Genomic DNA, 14,718 nt, shown 5'->3' on the forward strand with positions numbered 1-14,718 from the left:
GCCAGGCTCGGGGAGAGGTTAGGGAAGGGTGGACAGGACAATCAACGGATTCCAGAAGGTGTTACAAACTCTGCTTGTAAAGGATGTTACTTCCTTCTCATGGTGAACTGATCAATCAGTTATCGGATCAAATCACCAAGCATTCATTGAGCACCTGTGTGTGACAAGCTCTGCTCTAGGTGCTGCAGACACAAAGCTAAACATGTCGTTGTCCCTGCCCTGGCCGGAAGGGGGCAGAACATGGCACCGGTCATCATAATCCCATGCAGCAAATGCAATGATGGAGGGATCAGAGACACGCACCAAACAGAGCCCAGGGGACACAGCAAGGCTTTCTGGGGGAGGTGACCCCTGAGCTGTGACAAATAAGGAGATAGGAGGAGAGAGGGCAGAAGAACTTTGAGGAGGGCCAGTATGAGCAAAAGGATGGAGGTGAGACATGACAGGTAAAGCGGAGGGGACAGGGGATCTATGAAAGTTTCAGTGTTCCTGGGACACACACTTCTAGGCAGAGGGCCAGAAGCTGAGGCTGATGAGTAGGCAGGGGCCAGATTACAGAGGAACTTTACTTAATACTTAAGGCTCCAGTCTTTATCCTTAAAAGCCACTGAAGGTTTTTATGCCGGCAGGGGATGGCTGGATGGCCAACTCTAGGAAAGAGTGGAGGATGGGTTTGAGGGGAGCCAACCCTAGAGGTAGGGAGACATGTTCGTGCTAAATGAACAAGCGGAATGGACAGAAGAAGCCAAAATATGAAGTGACAAGGTGCTGAGTGAAAGCAGTGGTTGCTAGTATGGAGCAGTGGCCGTGGATTCCGCCTTCTCCACATACAGGTGCCCATTTCTCAGATTATGGCCCTTGCTCCAAGGCTGGGGAACCACACACTTGCATCAGCTGGAGTCAGTGCTGTCCCAGGCCCCTTCCTGTTCTTTTTCTTGCTAATTCAGAGGGTGGAAACTGAGGAAAGGAGCCAGGGGTTCAGAATTCTTGGTTCCATTCCTGCTTCTAACTAACCCACTTTGTGGCATAAGGAAGGAGTAGGTTTGTGGGGGGACTACCTTCTTTTTTATTCTTGGAGGAAATGAGAGGGGCTGTTGTTCCAGGACGTTGATGGCACAAAGAGTCCTGCTCATCAATAAGGCTGTGATGTGGGGACAGGACTTGAGGGATGAACCACAAATAGAGCCACAGGAAGTGAGTGGGATGGGTGTGCACTTGACCTTTCATTGGGCTCCTGATGTATCATTTATCTCTGATAACAGAGAAGCCTTGGGCCCAAGGCTATCCTGAAATAGGAACTCAGTGGTAGGAGATATTAGGGCTCCCCATAGGAGACTCTAGGAGTTTGCTTCTGGCCGCCAGGGGGAGCTGATGCAGCGAAGATAGAGTCCAGAGAAAGAGACCTGAAGCTTGGTGTTGACAGGGGGTCTAATCTGTACACATGCTCCAGGCACTGTGTTTCAGGCTCGGCTCCAAGCGCCTGTATGTATGAGAGCCCTGGGAGGAACTAAGAAAGGCATTTAGGGGCCCAAAGTTGATCAGGACCCTGGACTCCAGGATTATGACCTTTTCATGGCAGGTGGAGGAGCCAAGACGACCCCATAGAGCTGGGCGAGGGCTCAAGGACTCTGGCCTGGCTTTAGACCATGGCATCAGCATCCAAGGTATGAACTTCTGGGGCACAGGGTGGGGTGTGCCATAGGGCCCAGTTCATGGGGCTTTGGACTTGGGACTCATACATAGTTAAGGCTACAGATTTTGCAGATATTGCATGGGACAAACTTATACTAATGTTTAACAGTTTATCTGAAATTGAACTTTTTTTTTTTTTTAATCTGAGAAAGGGCAGAGCCACTTGCCATGATCCGAGAAGCGCACAAGAAGAGACCATGGAGCCTGGGGAAGTGTAGACAGCACCTAGCTCCAGGGGAAGAGGGGAGATCATTGGTGTGGCAGCAGGCTTCATGTAAAGGATCTATGTTCCCTAAAAATGGTTAAGGAAAAAGCTTCAGGCCAAACGAACAGGACAAAGAGCAGAGGATGACAGCAGCAGGGCAGGTCCTGGGGCATACCTCACAGAGGCTTCTGGAGAGGAAAAGAAAGGGGTCTGCACATGTTGCACTGAAGTGTCTAGAGCCTTGACTGGGGGTATGTGCAAACCTCAGGGAGGTATCAGATTTGAATAATTGTAAGGAAAACTCTTCTTCTCACAGACCGCTATCTAATTCTGGAAGAGGGTGCTCTGAAATCAAGAGCCCCCTTCTTGGGAACAAAGATGCTGTGAACTGTCATTGTCACAGACTTTGCAATTTCCTCTTTCCTGTCTGCTATCCTCAATGCTTGACTGATTCTTTCAAATAAGCATTGTTTTTCTGGAGTCAAGTGAATTCCACATGACTGGGTAAATGTTACCTACTACCGTGTTTCCCCGAAAATAAGACCTAGCCGGACAACCAGCTCTAATGCATCTTTTGGAGCAAAAATTAATATAAGACCCAGTATTATACTATATATTATATTATATTATATTATATTATATTATATTATATTATATTATATTATATTATATTATATTATATTATATTATATTATATTATATTATATTATATATTATATTATACCCGGTCTTATAGTAAAGTAAGACCGGGTCTTATATTAATTTTTACTCCAAAAGATGCATTAGAGCTGATTGTCCGGCTAGGTCTTATTTTCGGGGAAACACGGTATGTGTGGGCAACACACAAGGGTGCTAAGAGGAGGGAGACACAAACCCCACCCCATCCGTGTCCACTGAGCTCCCGGGCTGCTAACCTGGTAATTCCAAGAACATCAGAAGCGTTTACCAGCTACAGATGCCCTTGACTTTAATTAGAAAGAGACAAACGGCAAGAAAATTACTGCAGCTAAGATGCTGACGTTAATAATTGTGATTATAGGAAGTTGACATTTACTGAATACTTACTATTGAAATCTAAGCTCTTTCCATCATACGACCTTCAAAAGCCCATGATGAAGGTGTGATAGGAGCCCCATTCTGGAGATGAGGACACTGCCCAAGGCACAGAGCTGGTAAGCAGTGAGCCAGGATTCCCCCCAGGGCATCTGATCCCCCAGCCAGACCCCTCTCAACAGGACCTGGCACTTCTCCATCAAACCAGCGTGCCCACATACGCAACTGCCTACCTGAGTGCATCTTTTGGATGTCTCCCAGACCCTCAAATTTAATATGTCCCAAATGGAACTTTTTATTAACATAGTTACTTCTCACTCTCTAAGCATGTCCCCCAGTCACCCCATCTCCATAACTGGCACCACTGTCAACCCAGGTGCTTGGGCCAGAACCGTCTCTCACGCCCATATCCATTCCACCAGCTGTTGATTCTGCCAGCCGAATCCCCAATTCCAAATCCATCCACTTCTCTCCACCTGCATTGTCCAGTACCCGGTTCCAAACTCCAGCATCTTTTTTTGCCTAGGTTATTGCAGTTGCCTTCTAACTGGTCTTCCTGCTGTCATTTTTCTCTTCATCCAAACCAATCTGTTACTCAAGGGAAGAGTGGTCTTAAAACGTAACTAGGACCCTGTGATGGCCCTGCTGAACACCTTTCAGTGCCTTTCCATACATTAAGAATAGGCTCCAGCTCCCTACGCATGCCCAGCTCTCCAACACTTCCCTTCCTCCTTCACTCTGCACCAGCAACTCCCCTCTTCCGTTCCTTCAACAGACCAAGGTCTTTCCCACCTTGAGGACTTTACTCCTACTGTTCCCTCTCTTTAAATGCCCTTCCCCTGGCTCTTTGCAGGGCTGGCTCCTTCTCACACCTCTAGTATGAGTTTGCACGTCACCTCCAAAGGAGGCCTTCCTTCTCTGACCAGGGTATGCTCTTCGCCTTTGCACACCCCGTCTCTAGGCCAATTTCATCCTTCCCCTTGTTAGCACCTTTTCCCATCTGTGACTATTTTATTTATTTGTTTTTACTTTTTAAAGTTTTCCTTTTCCACGAGCATGTCAGCCTCCCTGGCGGCAGGGCCACATCTGTCTTGTTATGCCTATATCGTAGGCTCGAAGCACACGTATTAACTGACAGGTGAGCCACGAACTGCACAACGTTCATTCTGGAAGCCCCAAGAAACATCTGTTTATCAAGAATCCCTCGGTCACACAAAGTAAGTAATGGTTCTGCTTACTGAATTTTACTAGCCAAGGCAGACAAGCAGGTAAGTAAGTACAGCAGGTAAGAAACATCTCTCATAAAGGTCTAGGAAACATGGCTTTCTGTTCAACCAGGTTTGATAGAAAACTAAACTCTACAAAATCTTAATTCCTGCAGCATTCCTGTAAAGATGACTCAGAGCTCCATTTCCTCTTTCTGAAAAGTCTCTGAAGGATCCGCCACCGAAAACCAACAGATCCCCAACGGCCTGGACAAATTGGTGTTCCCTTCTAAGTGCAGGACTTATCTATGCAGAAATCTATTAAGCCGGCCAGCTGGGGCTTCATCAGAAGGTGATCAAGCTTGTGGTTTTCCCTTTGAGTAGCTTTCAGTGATGCCATAAAAAATCAGATCAATTCAAGTTCAGAAGTCAGCCACCAAAGCGGTCAATTTCTCTGATTTCTCAAGGGCCCCAGCCCCAATAGACTAGCTCAATAGCTTCCATCACTTCAGGAATGTGACTTCAGAAAGATGTATTCCAGGAGGCTTACAGACCTCAGCACAGCAAGGAGTGGTGTGGAGCGGGGAGCGGATGCATTCGGCTGACCTCTTGATGCTCTCTGAGTGACACATGAAAGCTGGTGAGGCCTCAGACACAGTTTATTCATTTACTAATTTTTAAAGCTAGCATAGACGTTATGAGCAGGGTCTCTGGTTCCCAGCTCTGCTATTTAGCGGCTGTGTGATCTTGGGGCAAGTTACTTAACCTCTTTGCTGTTCAGTTTTCTCATCTGTAAAATGAGTTTAGTCATAATACCTTCCTCCTAGGAGTTTGGGTGAGGATTAAATGAGCTAATCCCTGCACAGTGCATAGAAGAGTACAGAGCTTGGCACACAGCTCTTGTTAAATGTTAGAGATTTCATATCATAATCATTACTATAAATTACAAAGCAAGGTGCAGACTGTTTGGAGAGAATACACCCTACTTGGCAGATGCAAATACAGAGACAGAGACTAAAGAACATTACAGTAAAAGCGCCTCTTAAGTCTCCAATTAGCTACTGTATCTAACCAACTCCACCAGGATAAAGACAGGTCTTTTCCCAGTGGGGAAACCCTGGGTCCCAGAAGGGCTGCTGTCCTGTCCAGCATGGTTTTTCAAACAAATTAAGTGATGACACAGGTTGGGAAGGGAGTGGGGAAAGGGAGTCACTCTTGATGAGAGCAGTTCCTGGAACAGTTCAACAAGGGAAAAATGAAGCTTCTCAGGGTGCTGGAGGCCCGTGCAGCCAGGATTCCACGCTTCTTTCCTCCTCCACCCCCAGGACCAACCCGGACGCACTGGTGCTAGAGGAAACCGGCAGCTCCCAGGTTCCCTGAGTGCTCACTCCAGTATAACTCTGGGAAGCTCATCCTGAGGGTGTGGGCTCGGAAGCCAGAATGCCTGGGTTCATCGCTTGGCTCTGCCCTCACTAACTGGGAAAGTCTGCACAGGGTCCTTACCCTCATTTATTTTTCTGACGTGTATAATAGAAACACTAATATTACATGTTTTACTTGTTGAACAAATACTTAGCACTTATCATATACCAGGCATATTACGTATAAGCTTTTTATAACTATTAACTTGTTTAATTCTCATGATCACCCCTATGAGGAAGTCATTAATATTATTAACTTGTTGTACAGATGAGGAACATGGGGTACAGAGAGGTTAATTAACTTGCTCATTGTCACACAGCTAATAAGTAGGAGTCAGGATTTGAACCGAGGCAGTCCCACTGACGACTCTGTACCACCCAGTTCTTAGTGATGCACTGGCGATTTCTGGGCTTCCAAAGGGATTCCTCATGCATGACTCTAGGATCTGTAGCCCAAGAGGCCTAAACAGTTCCCCCACCATGACCCTCCTCAGCAGTAATAAAAAAAGCTACCCTTTATTGCATGCTCACGGACACTGTGCTATGTGCTCAGATCCCACCACTTCAAGTGATCCTCTCCTCGCAGGAGCTGCTGTTATTCCCATTCGATTGGCAAGGAAACTGAGGCTGAGGTCTGAGAGTCTGACACGAAGCCTGTGCCCCCTGGAGCAGGCAGAGCCTCGTGCCCGAGACTAGAGTTCACATCCCCATTTGGCTTCTGACTTGCTACCTGGGACAGGTAACTTAGCCTCTCTAGGCCTCTGTTTGTTTCCCCGTCTGCAAGACAGGGATGAGAAGAGCAGTACCGTCTGTATCTGTGATGAGGATTAAAGGAGATAATACATTTGAACCACTCAGCACAGTGTGTGATACTAATTGCCCGGCGCATGAAATGCATATTGATTACTATACCATTATCTTCTAATTGTAGGTCCTCTTCTCAGGGATGTCATCAGTTCTTCTGGAAGTCCTCCCCTCCCCCATCCTCCCACCACACAATCCTCCCGTCCCTGAGGGCCTCTCCTTGCCCCCAGTCTGTTCTGGCTCCTGGCCCCTCTGAACCGAGCCCTCCCTGTGTCCTCTGCTTGCTGGGCCGTGTGACAGCTCTGCTGTTGTCCATGGCTCCTTACTGCCCTCTCCCCGGGTTTCTGTTCTCATTCATGCGGGTCCTACCAGCAGGCTGGTAACGTGGGACAGAGCCCCTCTGAGAGGCAGGAGCCTGGGGCCAGCCTGGGGGGCCGTGTGAGGGGCGGGGCCGCTTTGCCCTACTCACAAGGAAGGGGCCCCAGCCCACCATTGTCGTGGGGATGAGCAGGAGAGGAAACGGCCCCACTCTGCTCCCCGGGCCCCCGGACCCATGATGTGGTTTACAGTATGGCTCCCCAAGGACAGAGGAACAGATGTTAGTGATAATCAGAGAAATAGGAGTATTTACAGTTTTCCTAACACACTATCGTTAATATAATAATAATAACAACAATTTATACTTAGCTTTCCACGTGCCAAGCACTTCCCATGTAATAGGCCACTTCATCCCCCAAATAACCCCATGGACCAGGCCCTGTCCTCTTCATTTTACAGATGAGAAACCTGAGGCATGGAGGTTATGTCACCGGCCTAAGATCACAGAGCTCATAGGAGGTGGGGTTGGCATCGAGTCCTGAGCCTATGCTCATGTCTTGTTTAAACCCTCATCGGAAGCCCAAAAGGCAGGTTTCAGCATCCCCATTTCACAGATGAGGAAACAGAGCCCGAGAGGAGTGACATATGTTGCCCTAAACTCACTGGGCTCCTTCTCCCTCCATTTAACCCAGACCTGTCTCATCTCAAAGACCAGGCTTAAGGAAGACTTGGATTTGTGTGTATTCCCACACTGTTCCAACCCAATTCCACAGAACCCAACATTACCGAATGCCTGCTGTGTGCCACACCCTGGGGACACAGAGAGGCCAACTGGATGAGATTTCTGCCCCGGAGAAGCTCGGAGGCTGAGGGAAGTGCCATGGTTCACGCATTCCCACATACGCATTCTCTGAGCGCCAGCTACAGGCCAGGCCCTGGGTGAGGAGCTGGGATGCAGCAGCAAGTGAGCCAGACACGGGCCCTCCCCTCCCAGGCTGTCACGGAGAAGGACATTAAGCAAACTGGCTATGTAGGTGACTACATAATTGAAAATGCATGTGCCTCGGGGAGAAAAATGAAAATACAACACTAACACACAATAATTATTAAGGATCAAGATGCTGGCCTCTCTTATCTCTCTGCGGGCACACCAGAGAGATTTATGATATCCAGGAGCAGACAACAAGGCTGACTCCATTTATCTGGAGCCTCACCCAAGGGCGGCAGGAAAAACTATTGGTGTTCAAGTATACGCCAACACAGCCTGTTTCCTTGCAGTACAATCTCGGGCAAGTCTCCCCATCTTCCTCTAGGCTTCCACTTCCTCGGTTACAAAATGGGAGAGCAGTGCCTCTGTGTTCAGGTTTTTGTAAGGAATGAGATGGTTGCACATGAATCTATTCTTGTTGGGCTGGAGGCACTGTTTGGATATGGACACGAACCTAGAGCGTGTGGGACACGTGACGCTGACATAGACGAAGAATGTCTAGAAGATGTGGAGCTAGGTCAGCCATCTGAAATGCAGGAGAGACATTACAGGCAGTCAGCACCCCCATACCTCTTCGGGAACTCGGGGTAATGTTGTGTTGGCTGTGAAACAACACCTAAACCAGGGATGGAAAACAGGGTTTCTCTTGGGCAAACTTGGATTCGCTGGTCTGGCTGATGGCAATATGGTGTTAAGAAGGATTCTGAGGCCATGTCCAGACTGAGCCAGGAAAGGAACCCTACAGAACAGGGGCTTACAGAACAGTTCTGAAAGCAACGGGTAAAGCGGGAGGAGGGCCAGTGGTTTTAAGTCATTAGCTGTGTGACCATGGATAAGTCACATTTCCACTGGCAGCCTGAGTTTCCTTATCTATAAAATGGGGTGTTGGGCTAGTCAAACTCTTGGGTGCCTCCACGCATGGACATTCTCTGAGCTTGTCACGTTTTCTGGGGCTCACGTGCCATTCTTTACGATGCAATAGCTTTACTCCCTTCCTCTATCTCAACATTTCAGCTTCTCTGGTTTTTTTTTGCTCTTATTTCATACAAATAGTTATTACCAAGAGGATCATTTGGGAAAGAAATGTGTGGCAACGAGTGCTAACTATCCCCCAGCGTCCATTCTCCACTTCCTCCTTATAGTGATACAGAATCGCCTGCCCTTACAAAGTTTTGACTGGGCATATGGCTGTTCAGATAGAGACTACCTTTCCCAGAAATCAGGAAATTGGAAACGGCAGCCATTCTGACCATAAGTCAAACAGTTTGTTAGGCACACTGAGAGCTTCCATACTCAAAAGATTTTATTGGTTCAATAATAATAATGATAATAATAATAGTAATAATAATAGCAGCAAGCACATATAGTATTTATTGTGTGCCAGGAACTATTCTAATTGTATATACACATACATACATATATAAAAACTACACATATCTGTGAATGAGTATTACACACATACACACACATTCACATATATGAGCTTATGTAATCCTCACTTTGACCATAGAAAATTTATCTTCATCTTTCAGGAGACGAAACTGCAGTACTTGCCCCAGGTCACGTAGACTACGAGTAGTAGAACTGAGATTTGAAGCAGGCAGGCTGCTGCTGGAGCTCTGCTCTTACCACTGCGGGACTCCACGGCCTCTCTGTGCTACCAAAGGCCTTCCATGTTCGCATAAATTCTATTCAACTGCTGCCTGGGTAACTACTCGATGCCGGGTACTGGGCTGGGTGCCAAAGAAATAGAAATTCCCATCCACAGGCTTCAAATTCAAGGCCCTCTTGCAATAGTCCTGGAAAAATTCTCCATCTCAACCATTTCTACTTGCTCACCATTCCAGCTAAGAAGGCCAGCTTCCCTCTCCATATACACATTTTCCCACTGCTTTCTTATCTGCATGCATGGCGTGTCCCTCACTTCCAATTCTCTCCCCCGTACCCTGCTTTCCTTCCAGTTGTATTCTAGAGACAACTACCATGTAACAGCTTGTGACTTGCAGAATCACAGAATGTCAGTGCTTAGAGAGGGCGCTCAGCTCAACGCCTGACCTTAAGATCAGGAAGCTGGAAGCCTGAGACAGGTTAACTAATCGTAGGGGTCACAGGTGTATGTAGGAGCAGAATCCATGTCTTCTTCTAAAGTCATTTAGCAAGTCTCTCTACGGAGACCTTTAGGTTTGTGTAGGTCAGTGACTCTCAGCCAGGGGTGATTTTATCACCCACAGGGGACAGTTGGCAATGTCTAGAGACACTTGATTGTCACAACTAGGGAGGTGCTATTAGTGTCCAGTAGGTAGAGGTGAGGGAAGCTGCTAACCATCCTACAGTGCACAGGACAGCCCTCCTCAACAAAAACTTATCCAGCCCAAAATATCACTAGTTCTGAGGTTGAAAAACCCTGGTGGAGGGTAATAATTTTTTTTGCATCATCTCTTATATATATATATATCAAGCAGTTCCCATTAGAGGATTCTGTAAGCGTGACAATAAAATGGTGTCTTCAGAAATGAATTGTGAAATGGCAAATCATAGTCCTGACTTGGATACAGACCCTCGACCCCCCCTCTTCAACACATTTTCCCAAAAAAGCCAAATTCCCTTTCATAGGCGTCAAGTCCCGCAATTGATGAGTTTTTCTTTTTCTTTTGGGTAGGAAAAAGATGAACAAATTGAGACTTTTGTGCTGAAGCAAGTCACACCAAGATCTCCATGCACCTTTCTAGAGAAAAAAATTATATTAAAGCAGCAAATGGAGCATGCAACACTTGCAAAGTTCCTAGGAGAAATCTTTGTCCAACAATTGTGCCCACTTGCTGTTTAATGCTGCTACTACAATACAGAAAAGAGCCAGGTCATTAAACCTGCCTCAGATAAGATAAAGAAAGGGTGATTCCACATTCTCCTCCCGGCCAATCTTTTCTGCATTGCAAGAGTACCAAGGGGCCAGGAATCGTTCTCCTCTTTAGGAGTAAATGCCCAGTTCTCTCCTCTTTAGGAGTAAATGCCCAGTTCGTGGTAAAACCCACTGTGTTTGCCTCCTCTCACAATAGAAAATCTGAGTCTGTTCAAATATGTGAAAAAAGATTTATATCAAATGCGAGCACCCAGGAGACTGAAACTAGTGTGTTCACAGCTGAATGTATTGTCATGTTATTTTGAGTAGAAAATAATGAAGCTACATTACACATCTCTTACTTCGGCATCATGCCTTGTTTCAAGAGTTGAAAATAAGGCAAAGTCCCTAGAGAAAGGAGAACCCCTGATTTTGGCAAGCTGTTAATGTACATACCCCTTTGCCTTTTTGGCAAAGATTTGTTGTTGTCCTCCAGAATGCTTCATCTCCTTTATGTATTGTAGGACCTGAATTTTTAGCTGGCTACGTGGCTGCCCACGATAAAGACTACATTTCCCAGATTCCCTTGCAGCTAGTCATGGCCATATGACTAAGTACTGACCAATCGGGAGTGAGGAGGAAGTGATGTGTACAATCTCTGGGGCAAGCCCTATCCTTCTACTTTACCTCTTCCCACTAGATAGGTATAGATCTGGTGGGTGGGGACAGCCATATCAACCACGCAGAGGACGGTATCACCTAAGGGATGGCAGAGCAACAACAGGGAAGGTGCCTGGGTCTCTGACCTGCAGTTGCCATCACAGTCCAGGACTGCTTATGCCTGGATTGTTACATGAGGGAGAATTTTAAACTCCTATCTTACTCAAGACACAGGTATTCTGCACGTCTGTTATAACTAATGAATCCCCAGCCTAGTTAATCCATTCCACAAATGGTTTTTAAATTTAAATCAAGTCAGTGAAACATGCAGAAAGTGTTAAGTCTATGCTGGGTTACTGTGCTAGGTGCTAGAAATTCAAAGATGAATGCACACACCATCCTCCAAGAAATTCTAGAAAGAACTGATAGTCTTCTTTACAACAATTTTCATAAATGAACATACCAATTCTTGAGGTGTGAAGACAAAGTTCTAGTGTTACACTCCCAGGTCTGTGCTCTATGAAATGCTTTATGACAGGTCTACAAATTTTTTTCTGTAAAGGTCCAAATAGTAAATATTTTAGGCTTTGTGGGCCATATGGTCTCTGTATAACTACTCAACCCTGGCACTGCAGTGTGAAAGCAGCCATAAACAATACTAAGCAAATGGGAGTGGCTACATTCCCGTACAACTTTCTTTACAAAAATGAGTGACAGGCAGCTGTAAATTGCTGACCCCTGATCTCTGGTAAAAGATTTAAATAGGATAACCTTCTCTTTGGGATTTATAAGAAACACAGGATGTTAAAAGTGTTGAGAAAAATTTTTTAAAAGCCTATTTAATTTTATTTAAGCCAGGGTTTTCCAAATGTATTGAACCACTTAACAGGATTTTTTTTAACTAATGCTTATTAATATCCTACAAGTGGTCTTCTGAATGTGCTATAGCCAACACCAGCTAAGTAACTTTTATTGTTAATGAGTTATTTTAGGCACACACAAAATATAGAGGAATACAGTGACCACCTACATGCTTACTACCCAACCCAGCTGAAAAAATAAAGCATTACAAATACAAAGACCTCTGTACACCCCTCCTGATTCCATCAGCTCTTCTATCTTTTTGAGATCACCCTTTCTCCTGAATTTGACATTTATCATCCCTATGCATGCTTTATACTTTTTACTACTTTTATGAATTCCTAATGATATATGGACTGTCTTGAATGTTGGTCAACTTTATGTCAATGGTAGCATACTATACAAATCCTGACTCAACTAGCTTTTTTTCCCCCACAGTATTATGTTTCCAGGGTTTAGCTGTTTAATAACCTGTAGATCTAGTTCATTTATTTTCATTGTTACTTGGTACTCCAAGTATAAACATACCATAATTTATTTATCTATTCTCCTATAGACAGACTGTTTATTTCTCTTCTTTTAATTTATTTTGTGATTACAAACTCTGCATCTATGAACATTTTGGTACATGTCTCCTTATTTCCATAAGGAAGAGTTTCTCTACGGTATAGAACTGAGAGTAGAATTATGTGTTTTCAAGTTTACGTGAAAGAAGATTCAGAGTCCCCTCCAGTAGTGTTTAAGAGTTCTCATTATTCTATATCTTTGCTCAAACTAGATATTGTCAGACTTTAATTTTTTTGCCAATCTAATGGGTGTGAAATGCATACTGGGTGTGGTTTTGATTGCATTTCTGGGATTACTAGTGAGGTTGAGACCCTTTCATATGTTTCTCAGAATACTTCTACATGAAGTCTTCACAGGGCTCTTTGGCACTGGACAATGATGACAATGATTGACTGACACAAGAGGCTGACAGGCATCCAAATTCCTCAGAAGAGCTAAGGCTGGAGGCTGAGCCTTTCAAGATGAACCTGGGCATTTTCAAAAGTTACTTTCACATTTCCCAGTGTTGACTTCTTTGTTTGGAGCTACCTTTCTAAGAGAGAACGTGGGCTTTGGAGTCAGACAGACCTGGTTCAAATCCAAGATGGGGCACATTCTACATGCGACCATGTGCAGGTCTCCTAACTTCCCAGAGCCCCCGTTTCCTTAGGTGTGAAGAGAACAATGAAGCCCCTCATGTGGTTGGGGGAGAAATGAGTGGAGCAGAGCACAAGAAACACCCAGGATAGTTCTGGTCCATGCAGGTTCTTGATTTAGTTCCCTCTATCACCTCGTAAGATACAGGAGAGGGCACTGAAGAGCCTTATTTTCTTTACCTTCTACATGCCTCAGTTTCCTCCACAGGTAGAAGTGTTACTACCATTTGTACATCTAACATTAGACCAGAAATTGAATAATGTTCAGAGCTAGAAAGGACTTTGAAGATCATTCAGTCTGATGGTCCTTAACCTTCCATAGGGTAGTTTAACGAACTGATGAAAGGTTAAGTTCACTTACTGTGATGACCACAGCTTTTTGAAGGATGGGATCTGCTCTTTCATTGTTACCCAAAGTACCTTTGTCACGGCTTGTATGAAGTACTTTGTACTAGGTACATGGCTTTGGAATAAGTACTGGTTGCCTGACTAATTGCTAAGGGAAGATAATGTTCCTGTGTAGCTAAGAGTTTTAACTAGAGTGTGGGAGGTTTGTTGGCAGATGAGGAAATAAGCATGTTGGGCAGAAATTTAACAGACTCAAGAGTGGGCCAAAAAAAAATTCCTGTTCTTCTGGAAGCCAAATCCCATATGGCAAATGACATACCCTCAGCCTGCCAGCCTGAATTGGAAGCCCTAATTTGGAAGTGAGCCCCAAATGCCATTTAAGCTGTAGTTCTCTGTGTTGCTGTACGCACCAAATGTGTTTCTGTTTTGCTTTTAACACTTTAGAAGCTCAGAACAAATTCCAAGTGTTGGCAAACTTTCTGTCGCCTGCAATCTGGTTTCCACCCACATGAGGTTATTGAAACTGCTGCTGTAAAGAGTGTGGATGGCCCTTCACTGCCAAGCCTGGTGGCCTCCTTTCAGTCTGCATCTTCTCCTCCGGAGTGGCAGCCTTGGATTCTGGTGACTCCTTTCCTTCTGAAGCGCCCTGGGTATCTGCCACCTCACTTTCTTTGGGCTTTTCTCTGACCTGGGACCACTCTTCTTTTGCCTCATGATGATGTGTCTCCATCAGTCCCTCCCTGGGCAATTTCATCCACACCCATGACTTCAAAGGCCACCTGTCTGCCAGCATTTCCCCCAAAAGCCTCTTTGGTGAAGACCTCTATTCGGAGTTCCACGTCTGAATCTCACCTGCCTACCAATGTCTCCACGTTGAAGTCTTTTTGCATCTGAGTTAGTGCAGGAGAAGTCTTAGTCTGTTTAATTACAGTATCACCAACAAACCCAGTAATAGCCTTTTGCCTCATTCATTCTTTCATTCATTCATTCATTCAACAAATATTTATTCAGCCCCACTATGTGCCAGGCTTGGTGGTAGGCCCCATGATGAAGGAAACTGATTTCTGCCCCAGTCCTAAAGAGAGAATGAAGCCAACTATCTGAGATAAAGTCCAGGCTGTC

General features: G+C 45.3%; 1 protein-coding gene across 3 annotated transcripts in view; it reads right to left on the reverse strand.

The window, feature by feature from the left end:
* ABTB3 (ankyrin repeat and BTB domain containing 3) overlaps positions 1 to 14,718 on the reverse strand; it is a 281,036-nt gene that overhangs the window by 41,748 nt on the left and 224,570 nt on the right. The gene's annotated exons all lie outside the window — the stretch shown is intronic.

This window comes from Rhinolophus ferrumequinum, chromosome 10 (genome assembly GCF_004115265.2).
Source record: "Rhinolophus ferrumequinum isolate MPI-CBG mRhiFer1 chromosome 10, mRhiFer1_v1.p, whole genome shotgun sequence".
Classification (NCBI taxonomy): domain Eukaryota; kingdom Metazoa; phylum Chordata; class Mammalia; order Chiroptera; family Rhinolophidae; genus Rhinolophus; species Rhinolophus ferrumequinum.